The sequence below is a fragment of the Felis catus genome, chromosome D3 (genome assembly GCF_018350175.1).
Source record: "Felis catus isolate Fca126 chromosome D3, F.catus_Fca126_mat1.0, whole genome shotgun sequence".
Lineage (NCBI taxonomy): Eukaryota > Metazoa > Chordata > Mammalia > Carnivora > Felidae > Felis > Felis catus.
This window is the reverse complement of record NC_058379.1, coordinates 10,706,064-10,710,675: the sequence shown is the minus strand read 5'-3', so window position 1 is coordinate 10,710,675 and position 4,612 is coordinate 10,706,064.

The window sequence follows — 4,612 nt, the reverse complement described above, 5'->3', positions numbered from 1 at the left end:
TGCCGGGGCAACCAACCACACAACATTCCACGGCCGGCCTGAGGCCTCGGGAGTCCATCCTGGGAGGGGAGAGGGCAGGGGGCTGCCCAAGGGGGGTAGGGCGGGGAGCAGACTCTGCCTATTCCAGAGATGGCTTTAAGTCCCAATCTAAACTGGGGTGCAGTGGAGAGGAGGTGGCTCCTTCAGCCAAAAATGTACCCATTTGGTGCCACATGTCTGGTCAAGCCTCTTCCTGGCCGGGTGGGATGGGACGGGACGCCTCTATCATGGTTGTAACGGTTAGTTGTCTGTTCAAAGAGTAATTATTGGGCACCCACTGTTTGCCAGGTCCTGGGCAGGGCTATTCACTCCCTGGCAAAGTGCTGAGGGCCTACTACGTTCCATCCCTCTGAGGGTCAACACCTTTTGCTGGGGACGGGGCTACCCTGGCCCAGTCTCATGGAGCCCCCAGTGTGGTTAAGGGAGATCAGCACCACCCAGGGGAGGCCGGGTTGGAGGAGCCCCAGATTTGGGGGATGGGGAGGAGCTGACATACCTTGAGCGATTACTGTTGTTCAGGCACTGTGCTAAGCGCTTTCTATGCAATGTCTAAGTTAATTCCTAAAAACGGCACTCCAGGGGACGGTATTAGAGAAAAGCGCCCAGACCAAAACTGCAGATACCCATGGGTCCCCCACCCAGAAATAATACACGCTAGCATCTCATCGTCTGTGCTTTCGATCGTTTTATTTTTCTGTTTTAAGTAATTTTTTTCACGTAAAGAAATATATTTTCTTATTGCAGAATAACACTGTTAGGAAAAACCATGCTTATCATGCCTACATTGCTTAAAGCAACTCCTAAGCATTTTGTCAGAGCACAAATTAATTAATTAATTAATTAATTGTGTTTTTTTTTTTATAAAAAAATTTTTTTAACGTTTTATTTATTTTTGAGACAGAGAGAGACACAGCATGAACGGGGGAGGGTCAGAGAGAGAGGGAGACACAGAACTGGAAGCAGGCTCCAGGCTCTGAGCCATCAGCCCAAAGCCCGACGCGGGGCTCGAACTCGCGGACCGCGAGATCGTGACCTGAGCTAAAGTCGGACGCTCTACCGACTGAGCCACCCAGGCGCCCCTATTTATTGTTTATTTAAATGTTTATCTATATTTGAGATAGAGACAGAGCATGACTGGGAGACACAGAATTGGAAGCAGGCTCCAGGCTCCGAGCTGTCAGCACAGAGCCCCACACGGGGCTCGAACTCACAAACTGCGGGATCATGACCTGAGCCGAAGTTGGGCGTTTAACCGTCTGAGCCACCCAGGCGCCCCTGAGGGCATATTTTTAGAAAGGAGCTAAAATAATGTACATTTTCTCTTGGATCATTTTGCATTAAATTGCACATATATCTTTCTGCACACATTGACGTGAAGTTATAAGCTACACGACCTATTTTTTTTCTTGGTTTAAAAATATTGAGGTATAATTTACATAATGTAAAATTCATTTTTTTTTTTCACGTACAGTTCTATGGGTTTGGCAAATGCAGAAAGTCATGGGTCATCACCACTACAGTCAAGGTACAAAATGTTTCCATCACCCCCAAAAGTCCCCATGCTTCTTCATAATTAACCCTTGTCCCCACCCTAGCCCCTGGCAACCGCTGACCTGCTCTCTTTCCTGATAGTTTTGCCTTTGCCAGAATATCAGAAATGGAATTCTATACTTTGTAGCCTTTTGAGTCTGGATTCTTTTTTTTTTTTTTCAACGTTTTTTATTTATTTTTGGGACAGAGAGAGACAGAGCGTGAACAGGGGAGGGGCAGAGAGAGAGGGAGACACAGAATCGTAAACAGGCTCCAGGCTCCGAGCCATCAGCCCGGAGCCCGATGCGGGGCTCGAACTCACGGACCGCGAGATCGTGACCTGGCTGAAGTCGGACGCTCAACCGACTGCGCCACCCAGGTGCCCCAAGTCTGGATTCTTTAACACAGAAGTGTTCATTTGAAATTCATTCCTGTTGATGGGTGTATCCATAATTCATTCTTCTTCATTGCCGAGTAGTATTTGATGGTATACCATGGTTTGTTTATTCAGCCTCCCGCTGGGTCATTTCTGGTTCTGGGCAATGACAAATAGAGCCTGTGTATTCATGGACAGATTTTTGTGTGAACATAAGCTTTCATTCTGCTCTGTATAAATGTGTAGGAGAGGATTGCTGAGTCATATGATAAGTATGTGTCTAACTGTATGAAAAACTGCAAACTTTTTTCAAAGTGGCTGTACCATTTTTAAAAAAATAAGTTGCTTTTTTTAAAGTGTATTTATTTGGGCGTGCCTGGGTGGCTCAGTTGGTTGAGAGACCGACTTCGGCTCAGGTCATGATCTCATGGTCTCTGAGTTCGAGCCCCGCGTCGGGCTGTGTGCTGACAGCTGGGAGCCTGGAGCCTGCTTCGGATTCTGTGTCTCCCTCTCTCTCTGCCCCTCCCTCACTCATGCTCGGTCTCTCTCTGTCTCAGAAATAAATAAACATCAAAAAAATTAAAATAACATAAAATAAAGTGTATTCATTTATTTTGAGAGAGAGAGAGAGAGAGCAGGGGACGGGCAGAGAGAGAAGGAATCCCAAGCAAGTTCCTCACTGGTAGTGCAGAGCCTGACACAGGGCTCGAACTCCCGAACCGTGAATTCATGACCTATGCTGAAACCAAGAGTCAGACGTTTAACCGACTGAGCCACCCAGGTGCCCATGGCTCTACCATTTGTATATAGACACCAACAATGCATGAGAGGTCTGATTACTCCGTATCCTCGCCAGCAACCGGTATTGTTGGGTGTTTTTCAGGTCATTCTAATAGATGTGTAACCCCCAGATGACTCTTTTATTTAGAGAGCCGTGTAGACATGCATGCAATTTAAGAAGTAATATAGGGCGCCTGGGTGGCTGAGTCAGTTGAGAGCCGGACTTCAGCTCAGGTCAGGACCTCGCAGTTCATGGGTTTGAGCCCCGCATCGGGCTCTGTGCTGACAACAGCTCAGAGCCTGGAGCCTGCTTTGGATTCTGTGTCTCCCTCTTTCTGCCCCTTCCCAGCTCACGCTCCGTCTCTCTCTCTCTCTCTCTCTCTCTCTCTCTCTCTCTCTCTGTCTCTCAAAAATAAAAAAAAAATTAAATAAATAAAAAATTGAAAAAAAACTTTAAGAAGAAATACAGAAAGATCCCATATCCCTCCACCCGGTTTCCCCCGATGGTTCCATCTTGCACCTGACCGCACAGTATCACAATCAAGAAATTGACATCGATACAATCCGCCAGCCTTAATCAGGTTTCACAGTTTTACATGCACTCGTGTGTGTGTGTGTGTGTGTGTGTGTGTGTGTGTGTGTGTATTTAGTCCTATGCAAAGTTATCACATGTGGACCCCTGTGACGGTCACCGTCAAGCTGCAGAGCGTTCCTCGCTGGGATCCTTCATGCCGCCCTTTGCTAGCCAGGACCCCTTCCCTCCCTCCTGCCTCCCTAACCCCTGGAGACTATTTATCTGTTCTCCATCTGCATAGTTTTGTCCTCAAGGATGTTACCTAAGTGGAATTGTACAGTATGTAACCTTTGAGGCTGGCTTTTGCACTCCGCTTTGTTCTCTGGAGACCCACCCTACTTGCTACACGCATCAGTGTTTATTCTTTTTGATCGCTGAGTAGCGTGCCGTGGGATGGATGGCCACAGTGTAACCATTCAGGTAGAAGGACATTTGGGTTATTTGCAGTTTGGGGCTCTCTTGAATAAAGCCGCCGTGAGGATTCACGTCCTGGTTTTTGTGTGAACGTAAGCGCTCACTCCTCTGGGATCGATGCCCGTGAGCATAACTGTTAAGGAAACTGCCATAGTCTTTTCCAGAGTGGCGGTACCATATTCCCACCGACAATGCACGAGTGATCCGGTGTTTTGTTTTGTTTTTTCTTCATCCTCGCTATTCTCACCACTTTTGTTTTAGCCATTCTGATAGGTGCAGTGATGTCTCCTCGTGGTCTTTGTGCTTCTCTACTGGCTGTAATGATGAGGAACATCTTTTTGCGTACTTCTTTGCCATCTGTGTCTCCGCTTTGGCCAAATATCAGTTCCGCATCTGTCGCCTGTGTTCTAATGAATTGTTTTTAGCCGTTGGGTTTGGGGAACTTCTTTATATATTCTAGATACACGTCTGGATGTTCCAGATAGACCTCTGTTGGGTATTTTCTCCCAGGCTGTAGCTTGTCTTTTCATTCTCTTCACGTGGTCTCTCGCAAAGAACAGTTTTAAACGTTGACGGTCCGATTTGCTGCTTTTTCCTTCATGCGATGTGCCAAGCCCAAGGCGGGACTTGAACTCGGCCATCTGGTCGTGGAGCTCACCTTCTCAACTACAGCACTTCAGATACCCTTGAGCCCGTCTTGGATCTCTCCCTCCTCAGGCTCCATTCCCTTCCTTGCCTGTTCGGAGGGTGTCCTCATCTTGAAGCTGCTAGGCGTCCTTCCCTTTTTAATCTCTATTCCCTTAGAGGTGGTTTGTTTGGGTGTGGGGGGGGGGGCGGGAGGGCAGATGTTTATTGAGCACTTACACTGTAGCAGGCACCGTGTGAGGATACAACAGTGG